Raw genomic sequence first — 12,383 nt, 5'->3', positions numbered from 1 at the left:
CAACAATGGAGTTTAGAGACTCATGCCATCAAAAAGTAAAAAGTTCAGATCTAAAAATGTCATGAGATACAAAATAAATGTCTAAAAGTTGTTTAAATACTAAACTAGTAACCTAGGTTTACAGAGAATGAGTAAACTAATATGGATAGTGCAGAAATCCACTTCTGGGGCCCACTTGGTGTGTGCTGGAGCTGAGACTTAAGCTTCACACTTGCATGGGCTATTTCTGGAGTTGAACGCCAGGTTGTAACCTGTTTCTGGCACTGAACGCTAGAATGCAACATGGAACTGGTGTTAAACGCCAGTTTACGTCATTTATCTTCGTGCAAAGTATGGACTATTATATATTTCTGGAAAGCCCTGAATGTCTACATTCCAGCCCAATTGAGAGCGCGCCAATTGGACTCCTGTAGCTCCAAAAAATCCATTCCGAGTGCAGGGAGGTCAGAATCCAACAACATCAGCAGTCATTTTTCTGCCTAAATCAGATTTTTGCTCAGCTCCCTCAATTTCAGCCAAAAAAAACCTGAAATCATAGAAAAACACACAAACTCATAGTAAAGTCCAGAAATATGAATTTTTCTTAAAAACTAATAAAAATATACTAAAAACTAACTAAAACACACTAAAATCTACATGAAATTACTCCCAAAAAGCGTATAAAATATTCGCTCATCATAACACCAAACTTAAACTGTTGCTTGTCCCCAAGTAACTAGATAAATAAAATAGGATAAAAAGAAATTAAGAAGCAATAATATCTCAGAGTTTCAAGTGAAGCTCAGGTTCTAATTAGATGAGCGGGACTAGTAGCTTTTTGCTTCTGAACAGTTTTGGCATTTTAATTTATCCTTTGCAATTCAGAATGATTGGCATCCATAAGAACTCAGAATTCAGATAGTATTATTGATTCTCCAAGTTTAGTATGTTGATTCTTGAACACAGCTACTTTTATGAATTTTGGCTGTGGCCCTAAGCACTTTGTTTTCCAGTATTACTACCGGACACATAAATGCCACAAACAGATAAATGGGTGAACCTTTTCAGATTGTGACTTAGCCTTGCTAAAGTCCCCAATTAGAGTGTCCAGAGTTCTTAAGCACACTCTTTTGCTTTGGATCACGACTTTAACCACTCAGTCTCAAGCTTTTCACTTGGACTTGCATGCCACAAGCACATGGTTAGGGACAGCTTAATTTTAGCCGCTTAGGCCTGGATTTATTTCCTTGGGCCCTCCTATCCATTGATGCTCAAAGTCTTGGATGCTTTTCACCCTTGCCTTTTGGTTTAAAGGGCTATCAGCTTTTTCTATCTCTTTTGTTTTGTTTTTCACTGCTTTTTCTTGCTTCAAGAATCAATTTCATGATTTTTCAGATCAGCAATAATATTTCTCTTGTTCATCATTCTTTCAGGAGCCAACAATTTTAACATTCATAAAATTCAATATAAAAAATATGCACTGTTCAAGCATTCATTCAGAAGACAAAAAATATTTCCACCACATATAAATAATTTGAATTTTCCTTATCAAGAACTCGAAAAATTATTGCCTCTTTATTCCAAAAATTCTACTATTTTATTCATGTTTGATGATGATGAGAAAAATAAATTATAGCTTACTTGGAGATAAAATCAAAATAGATATACTACTTACTACTCATATATAACTTCTAAGGTAAATTCCTATAAGAATAACTATCACAGAGTTAAAGCTAAGATTAGGACTCAACAACCTTTATTTTTGGAAATAGATGTTCCTCTAGTCCGTGGGGTGCCTGGTTCTTCAAGAGATAGCTTTTGACACTTCAGTTCCTTCAAGTCACGCCTTTGCTCTTCTTGTTCCCCAAGTAGTTTGCAAAGCATGCTATTTTGATTATTCTGTTCTTCCTTGAATTGGTCCATAGCTTCTTGCAACATGGCAACAGATGCTTCAAGATGCTCCCAGTATTCAATTTGGGGGATCTTCGGGAGGAATTCCTGTGCTCTCCTCTTGATGGGGTTGTCCTGCACTTATTTTTCCATTGATATTTTGGTGATTGGTCGCTCAACTGAGATATACTCAGTTACTTTCATCTTCACTCCAGCATCTTTACATAGCATAGAGATTAAGCTTGGATAAGCCAATTTGGCATCTTTGGAGTTCTTGTTTGCAATTATGTAAAGATCACACGAAATCAGCTGATGAACTTCCACTTTTCTTCCCAACATAATGCAATGGATCATCACTGCTCTTTTAATGGTGACTTCAGAGGGGTTGCTAGTGGGCAGTATAGAACGCCCAATAAAGTCCAGCCAGCCTCTGGCCACTGGTTTGAGATCTTCTCTCTTGAGTTGATTTGGGACGCCCTTGCTGCTGGTTGTCCACTTGGTTCCAGGGAGGCATATGTCCTCTAGAATCTTGTCCAAGCCCTTATTTGTTCTCATCATTCTCCTATTAAAGGAGTCTGGGTCATCTTTTAGCTGAGGTAGCTTAAAGATCTCCCTGATTTTGTCAGGGTGGATTTGAACAATCTTTCCTCTGACCAAGGTCCGATAGTCATAGAGGGCAGTTCCAGATATTCTCTGCCTGTCTGTTTGCCACAGATTATAGTAGAATTCCTGAACCATGTTTCTTCCCACCTTTATTTCAGGATTAGCTAGGATTTCCCAGCTCCTACTTCGAATTTGCTCTTGGATCTCCAGATATTCATCTTCTTTCAGATCGAATTTGACTTCCGGGATCAGTGACCTTAGACCCATTATTTTGTAGTAATGGTCTGAATGTTCTTTGGTTAAGAACATCCCTTGATTCCAAAGTGGTTTTGGAGTATTATCTTTCTTGCCTCTTGTTGTGGTTTATTTTCCTTTAGGAGCCATGATCTTAGTGGGTGTTGGCTTAGTGATCACGGATAAACACACCAAACTTAGAGGTTTGCTTGTCCTCAAGCAAAAGAAAGGAAAGGAGAGGGATAGAAGGAGAGCCAAATTAGAATGGTGGAGGAATGGAAGGAGGCCGAATGGGATTTAAAGGGAGGGGGTGGGTTTTCAAAAATTTTGGAAAGCATAAGATAGAAGATATAATTTGTGAAAGATAAGTATGATATGAAAAAGATATAATTTAAAATTGAAAAGTTTATGAAAGATATTTGAAAAAGATAAATTTGAATTTTCATTTTGAAAAGAAAATATTTGAGATAAATTTGAAAAGATAATTGAGTTATAAAAAAAATTTGAAAAGAAGTTGGATGGGATATGAAAAAGTTTTGTGTTTATGAAGTAAGATACATTTGATATCTTTGAAAAAGGGATTTTAGAAATTAGGGTTAAAATTTTTTTGGAATTGAAGGATGAGAGTTTGTAACATGTTTATTCAAGAAATCATGGATTGATACATAAAAATTAGAAAAAAAATTGAGTTGAAAAAAAAACTCACCTCCTCCCCACAATCCTGGCGTTAAACGCCCAACCACTGCATGTTTTGGGCGTTTAACACCCAATTGTAGCTTCTCCTGGGCGTTCAATGCCCAGCTGTTGCTTCTAGTTGGCGTTGAACGCCAGAAACTCCTTTGTCACTGGGCGTTTTTCTGAACGCCCAGGACGCTGTAAATCTGGTGTTAAACGCCCAGAAGGTTCTTCTTTCTGGCGTTCAACGCACAGAAGATGCTTCTTTCTGGCGTTTAACGCCCAGATGGCTATCTCTAGTGGCGTTGAACGCCCAGTAGATGCTTCTTTTGGGCGTTCAACGCCCAAAACAGCTCTTACTGGCTTTTCGCACCAGTGAGCTTCTTTTTGCTGTTTTATCCTCTGAATCCTTCTGTAACTCTGTGAACTCAAGCAATTGCTATTTTACCTTGAAGATAATTGACATAAACCTGTAAAAATCAATTAATTAATGGTGCACGAAATTGTGATCTCTAATAATGGCATTCAACTTGGTTTGCGCATCTACTAAATCAGCACTTTCTTCACAACCTCGCACAACTAACCAGCAAGTGCACTGGGTCATCCAAGTAATAAACCTTACATGAGTAAGGGTCGATCCCACAGAGATTGTTGGTATGAAGTGATGAGAGGATATTTTATACGCTTTTTGGGGGTAATTTCATGTAGATTTTAGTATATTTTAATTAGTTTTTAGTAGAATATTATTAGTTTTTAGGCAAAAATCATATTTCTGGACTTTACTATGAGTTTTTATGTTTTTCTATGATTTCAGGAATTTTCTAGCTGAAATTGAGGGAGCTGAGCAAAAATCTGAGTTAGGCTGAAAAAGGACTGCTGATGCTGTTAGATCCTGACCTCCCTGCACTCGGAATGGATTTTTTGGAGCTACAGGAGTCGAATTGACTCGGTCTCAATTGGGTTGGAAAGTAGAAATCCAGGGCTTTCCAGCAATATATAATAGTTCATACTTTGCGCGAAGATAGATGACGTAAACTGGCGTTCAACGCCAGTTTCATGTTGCAGTCTGGCGTCCAGCGCCAGAAACAGATTACAAGTTGGAGTTCAACGCCCAAAACACGTTACAACCTGGCGTTCAACTCCAGAAACAGCTCAAGCACGTGAGAGGCTTAAGTCTCAGCCCCAGTACATACCAAGTGGGCCCCAGAAGTGGATTTCTGCACCAATTATCTTAGTTTACTCATATTCTGTAAACCTAGGTTACTAGCTTAGTATTTAAACAACTTTTAGAGATTTATTTTGTATCTCATGACGTTTATAGAACTGGATTTTATATTCCTTGGCAGCATGAGTCTCTAAACTCCATTGTTGGGAGTGAGGAGCTCTGCAGCATCTCGATGAATTAATGCAATTGTTTCTATTTCTCCATTCAAACGTGTGTGTTCCTATCTAAGATGTTCATTCGCGCTTAATTATGAAGAAGGTGATGATCCGTGACACTCATCACCTTCCTCAATCCATGAACGTGTGCCTGACACCCACCTCCGTTCTACATCAGATTGAATGAGCTTCTCTTAGATTCTTTAATCAGAATCTTCGTGGTATACGCTAGAATTGATGGCGGCCACTCTTGAGGATCCGGAAAGTCTAAACCTTGTCTGTGGTATTCCAAGTAGGATTCAAGGATTGAATGGCTATGACGAGCTTCAAACTCGCGATTGCTGGGCGTGATGACAAACGCAAAAGGATCAATGGATCCTATTCCAACATGATCAAGAACCAACAGCTGATTAGCCGTGCTGTGACAGAGCATTTGGACCGTTTTCACTGAGAGGATGGGAGGTAGCCACTGACAATGGTGACACCCTACATACAGCTTGCCATGGAGGGAACCTTGCACTTTTCCATGGATGGAATATTACATAACAGAAATTCAGAAGACAAAGCATCTCCAAAACTCCAACATATTCTCCATTACTGCATTACAAGTAATTTATTTCACGCTCTTTTATTTTTCTAATAATTCCTACTGATAATTTTAATTGATATCCTGACTAAGAATAATAAAATAAACATAGCTTGCTTCAAACCAATAATCTCCGTGGGATCGACCCTTACTCACGTAAGGTATTACTTGGACGACCCAGTGCACTTGCTGGTTAGTTGTGCGGATTGCAAAAGTGTGATTGCAATTTTGTGGACCAAGTTTTTGGCTCCGTTGCCGGGGATTGTTCGAGTTTGAACAACTAAAGGTTTATTTTATTGCTTAGATTAGGAATAATTTATTTTTTGTTGCTATAGAGTCATTAAATTCTGAGTCCTTTATTCCGAGTTAAATCTCAATTTGACCCCTGAAATTTACTTCGATGCTCAGAATGACCCTCACAATTTCGTTGGCCCCAATTAGAACCCCCAAATTTGCAATTGTGGCTCCGGCTTGCCCCTGCTATCATTTTCGTCACCGAAATTCTGATCTGACGCAATTGCATGACATGGTGGACACTACTTAAACGACGACGCATTGGTTTCGCACCCAAACCCTTTGGAAACCACGTAGTGTAAGGTTTTCTTGATGTTTTGCAACTTATGATCGTCGTAGTGGAAAGAAAAAAGAGTTTTAACCCACAAACACTAAAACGACGTGATTTCCAAAGGGTTTGGGTGCGAAACCAATGCGTTAGATCAGCATTCTGGTGACGAAAATAATCACAGGGGCAAGCTGGAGCCACAATTGAAAATTTGGGGTTCTAATTGGAGCCAACGAAATTATAAGGGTCATTTTGAGCATTAGACCAAATTTCAAGGGCCAAATTGAGATTTAACTCCCTTTATTCCCTTTTCAAAAATTTTTCAAAAATATTATTTTTCTTTATCAAATTTTTGATTTTTTGTGAGTTTAGTGTTTTGTTCTAAGTTTGGTGTCAATTAGATATTTTATATTTTCCCTTTAAATTTTCGAATTTTGCTCTTTGATCTTCAAGTTGTTCTTGTTGATTTTTCTTGTTCTGTGTATTTTCTTGTTTCACTTGTGTTTTTCCAAAGCATTAGTCTTCTAAAAGGAATATACCTATTCAAAACAAGTGTTACATTTACTGCCCAATTGGCTAGAGCACTGGTCTATGTTCTTGGTGATTGGGTATCTTCTTTTTAAAATCTTTTTTAAAAATAATTTTTCTTTGATTAAATCTTATACCAAACTTTAAGTTTGGTGTTTTCTTGTTAATCTCTCTTTAATTTTCGAAAATTTCATTGTGGTTTTCTAAAAAATTTTAAGTTTGGTGTTCTTTCTTTTGTTCTTGGTGTTCTTGTGAATCTTCAAAGTGTTCTTGAGTCTTCTTTGTGTTTTGATCTTAAAATTTTTAAGTTTGGTGTTCCTTGGTGTTTTCCCTCCAAAATTTTCGAAAACAAGGAGCATTAGATCTAAAAATTTTAAGCCTTGTGTCTTTTATGTGTTTTTCTCTTTCATCATAAAATTTAAAATTCAAAAAAAAAATATCTTTTCTAACTATTTTTAAGCCATATTTTCGAATTTTTTTTATAAAAATTCAGATTTCAATTTCAAAATTTTTCAAATCTTATCCTTTTAAGATTTAAAAAAAATTTATATTTTCCTTCTTAAAATCTTTCCAACTCATAAATATATTTTTCAAATCTTCACAATATCTTTTTCAAAACAAATTTATCTTTTTCAAATACCTTTTATATCTTTTCAATCTTCAATTACATCGGTTTCTATCATATTTATCTTTTACAAATTATATCTTCTATTATCTTTTTTCAAAATTTTCGAAAATATCCTAACCAATTTCTCTCTCCTCATTTTTTTCGAAAATCTTCATAAAATATTTTCAAATTTTTATTTTTATTTTTATTTTTATTTTTATTTCATTTTTTTATTTTATTTTTTTTTATTTCAAAAATATATAAAAAAATAAAAAAATTTTTAATAAAATAAATAATATCTACATCCATATCATCTCCCTTGCTCCATCATGGAACTAACTGGAAATGAACAGTTCAGAAGGACTCTGGGGTCATATGCTAACCCCGCTACTGCTTCATATGGGAGTAGTATCTGTATACCCTCCATCGGAGTCAGTAGCTTTGAGTTGAATCCTCAGCTCATTATCATGGTGCAGCAAAGTTACTAGTATTTCGGTCTTCCACAGGAAGAACCTACAGAGTTTCTGGCACAATTTTTACAAATTGCTGACACAGTACATGATAAGAAAGTAGATCAGGATGTCTATAGATTATTACTATTTTCATTTGCTGTAAAGGACCAAGCTAAGAGGTGGTTAAATAACTAACCTAAGGACAGCATAAAGACATGGAAACAGCTGTCAGAAAAATTCCTGAATCACTATTTTCCTCCAAAACGGATGACACAGCTAAGGCTGAGCATCCAAGGCTTCAAACAAGGAGATAATGAATCCCTTTATGATGCCTGGGAGAGATACAGAGAGATGCTAGGAAAATGCCCCTCTGAAATGTTTTTAGAGTGGGTGCAATTAGACATCTTCTACTATGGGCTTACAGAAAGAGCTCAGATTTCTCTAGACCATTCAGCTGGTGGATCTATACACATGAGGAAGACAATAGAAGAAGCTCAAGAGCTCATTGATACAGTTGCCAGAAATCAGCATCTGTACCTAAACAGGGAACCTTCCATCAACAAAAAGGCTAAAACAGTAACTGCTGAACTCAGTCCTGCAGATCAAGCTGCTAAATTCAATCAGCAATTAGATTTTCTAACAAAACAGTTAGCCGAATTCAAGGAGATACTACTAGAAACAAGAATGGCTAATATGAATATGGAAATACAGTTGAAGCAGACAAAACAGCAGTTATCAAAACAAATAACAGAAGAATGCCAAGCAGTTCAATTAAAGAGTGAAAAAACATTAAATACCTCACTTCAAGGTAGCAGGAAGCCAAGAAATGAGCAGACCACCCAAAATCCATCTGAGGACAATCAGAGCCCAGAGAGGAATGACTCTGGCGCCCAAACGCCAGAAAATGGGTGGAAAGATGGCGCTGAACGCCTATACCATGCTCAGTCCTGGTGTTCAACGCCAGAAACAAGCAATGATTTGGCATTGAACGCCCAAAGAAAGCACAGTTCTGGCGTTCAGACGCCAGAAACAGGCAAGGAGCTGGCGTCTAATGCCACTCCATCTTCCACCCCTGGCATTCGAATGCCAGTGGGAGATCAGACACATACAAGTGTTGATAATAACCCATCTAAAAAGGCCTCTCAACCCACATCTGTAGGCCAATAAACTTGCAGCAACTAAGGTTGAGAAATACAAAGCCAAAATGTCTTATCCTCAGAAACTCCGCCAAGCGGAACAGGATAAGCAATTGGCCCGCTTTGCAGACTATCTCAGGACTCTTGAAATAAAGATTCCGTTTGCAGAGGCACTTGAGCAAATACCCTCTTATGCTAAGTTCATGAAAGAAATCTTAAGTCATAAGAAGGATTGGAGGGAAACTGAAAAAGTTTACCCCACTGAAGAATGCAGTGCAGTCATCCTGAAAAGCTTACCTGAGAAGCTTAAAGATCCTGGAAGCTTTATGATACCATGCACATTAGAGGGTACTTGTACCAAGCAAGCTCTATATTATCTTGGGGCAAGTATCAACCTAATACCTGCATCTATTATCACAAAGCTTGGTTTGACTGAAGAAGTCAAACCAACCCGGATATGTCTCCAACTTGCTGATGGCTCCATTAAATACCCATCAGGTGTGATTGAAGACATGATTGTCAAGGTTGGGCCATTTGCCTTTCCTACTGACTTTGTGGTGCTAGAAATATAGGAGCACAAGAGTGCAACTCTCATTCTAGGAAGACCTTTCCTAGCAACTGACCGAACCCTTATTGATGTCCAAAAAGGGGAAGTAACCCTGAGAGTCAATGAGGAGGAGTTCAAGTTGAATGTTGTCAAAGCTATGCAGCATCCAGACACCCAAAATGACTGCATGAGCGTTGATATTATTGACTCCCTGGTAAAAGAAGTCAATATGGCTGAGAGTCTCGAATCAGAGCTAGAGGAAATCTTTAAGGATGTTCAGCCTGATCTGGAGGAATCAGAGAAAATAATAGAACCTCTGAAAATCCCTCAGGAAGAGGATAAACCTCCCAAACCCGAGCTCAAACCATTACCACTATCCTTGAAATATGCATTTCTGGGAGAAGGTGATACCTTTCCTGTAATCATAAGCTCTACCTTAGAGCCACAGGAAGAGGAAGCACTAATTCAAGTGCTAAAGACACACAAGACAGCTCTTGGGTGGTCCATCAGTGATCTTAAGGGCATTAGCCCAGCCAGATGCATGCATAAGATCTTATTGGAGGGTGACGCCAAACTAGTGGTTCAACCACAAAGGCGACTGAATCCAGCCATGAAGGAAGTGGTGCAGAAAGAGGTCACTAAGTTACTAGAGGCTGGGATTATTTATCCTATTTCTGATAGCCACTGGGTAAGCCCTGTCCATGTCGTCCCTAAGAAAGGTGGCATGACAGCGGTCCATAATGAAAAAAAATGAACTGGTTCCTACAAGAATAGTTAGAGGGTGGCGTATGTGTATTGATTACAGAAGGCTCAATACATCCACCAGAAAGGATCATTTTCCTTTACCATTCATAGACCAGATGCTAGAAAGACTGGCAGGTCATGAATACTACTGCTTCCTGGATGGATATTCAGGTTATAATCAAATTGCAGTGGATCCCCAGGATCAAGGGAAGACAGCATTCACATGTCCATCCGGAGTATTTGCATATAGAAGGATGCCATTTGGTCTGTGCAATGCACCTGCAACCTTTCAAAGGTGCATGCTCTCTATTTTCTCTGATATGGTGGAAAAATTTCTGGAAGTCTTCATGGATGACTTTTCAGTATTTGGAGACTCATTCAGCTCCTGTCTTGACCATCTAGCACTTGTCCTAAAGAGGTGCCAAGAGACTAACCTGGTTTTAAACTGGGGAAAATGTCACTTTATGGTGACTGAAGTAATTGTCCTTGGGCACAAAATCTCGAACAAGGGAATAGAGGTGGATCAAGCTAAGGTAGAGGTAATTGAAAAATTACCACCATCAGCCAATGTTAAGGTAATCAGAAGCTTTCTGGGGCATGCAGGATTCTATAGGAGGTTTATAAAAGATTTTTCAAAAATTGCCAAACCTCTAAATAATCTGCTAGCTGCTGACACACCATTTATCTTTGATAAGGAGTGTCTGCAGGCGTTTGAGACTCTGAAAGCTAAGCTGGTCACAGCACCAGTCATCTCTGCACCAGACTGGACATTACCATTTGAATTAATGTGTGATGCCAGTGACCATGCCATTGGTGCAGTGTTGGTACAGAGACATGACAAGCTTCTGCACGTTATTTACTATGCTAGTCGTGTTTTAAATGATGCACAGAAGAATTACACAACCACAGAAAAAGAGCTGCTTGCAGTGGTTTACGCCATTGACAAGTTTAGATCCTATTTAGTAGGATAAAAAGTGATTGTGTATACTGATCATGCTGCTCTTAAATATCTACTCACAAAGCAGGATTCAAAACCCAGACTTATCAGATGGGTGTTGCTTCTGCAAGTGTTTGATATAGAAATAAGAGACAGAAAAGGGACAGAAAACCAAGTAGCAGATCAACTTTCCCGAATAGAACCAGTAGAAGGGTCGTCCCTCCCTCTTACTTAGATTTCTGAAACCTTTCCGGATGAGCAACTCTTTGCCATCCAGGAAGTGCCATGGTTTGCAGACATTGCAAACTACAAGGCAGTGAGGTTCATACCCAAAGAGTACAGTAGGCAGCAATCAAAGAAATTGATCACATATGCAAAGTACTATCTTTGGGATGAACCATATCTATTCAAGAGATTTGCAGACGGAGTAATCCGTAAATGTGTGCCAAAAGAAGAAGCGCAGAGGATCCTATGGCACTGCCATGGATCACAGTATGGAGGACATTTTGGAAGTGAGCGAACAGCCACAAGAGTCCTCCAATGTGGCTTCTACTGGCCTACTCTCTATAAAGATTCCCGAGTGTTTGTACTTAATTGTGACAGTTGCCAAAGATCTGGCAATCTGCCTCACAGTTATGCCATGCTTCAACAAGGGATCTTGGAGATTGAGTTATTTGACGTATGGGGTATTGACTTCATGGGGCTTTTCCCACCATCATACTCAAACACTTACATTCTGGTGGCAGTGGATTATGTATCCAAATGGGTGGAAGCTATTGCTACACCTACTAATGACACTAAGACAATGTTAAAATTCCTTCATAAACACATCTTCAGCAGATTTGGCACCCCTAGAGTACTAATCAGTGATGGGGGCACTCATTTCTGCAATAAACAGCTCTACTCTGCTTTGGTTCGTTATGGAGTTAGCCATAGGGTGGCCACTCCATATCACCCACAGACTAATGGGCAAGCTGAAGTCTCAAATAGAGAACCCAAAAGAATCCTGGAACGGACTGTAATTAACCGTAGAAGGGATTAGGCAAGAAGCTTGGATGATGCTCTGTGGGCATACAGAACAGCATTCAAGACCCCTATAGGGACCTCTCCATACCAGCTTGTGTATGGAAAGGCATGTCACTTGCCAGTGAAACTGGAACATAAGGCCTACTGGGCAACCAGATTCCTGAACCTTGATGCCAAGTTAGCTGGAGAAAAACGATTGCTCCAGTTAAATGAGCTAGAGGAATTTAGACTCAATGCTTTCGAGAATGCAAAAATATACAAAGAGAAAGCAAAAAGATGGCATGATAAGAAATTGTCATCCAGAGTCTTTGAGCCAGGGCAGAAAGTTCTGCTATTTAATTCTAGGCTCAAATTATTTCCCGGGAAATTGAAGTCCCGGTGGAGAGGTCCATATGTGATCACAAGCATATCACCATATGGATACGTAGAGCTTCAGAATAATGACTCTAATAAAAAGTTCATTGTTAATGGACAGAGAGTCAAACATTATCTTGAAG

Source organism: Arachis stenosperma, chromosome 6, assembly GCF_014773155.1.
Source record: "Arachis stenosperma cultivar V10309 chromosome 6, arast.V10309.gnm1.PFL2, whole genome shotgun sequence".
Lineage (NCBI taxonomy): Eukaryota > Viridiplantae > Streptophyta > Magnoliopsida > Fabales > Fabaceae > Arachis > Arachis stenosperma.
Note: the sequence above shows the minus strand (reverse complement) of the source record.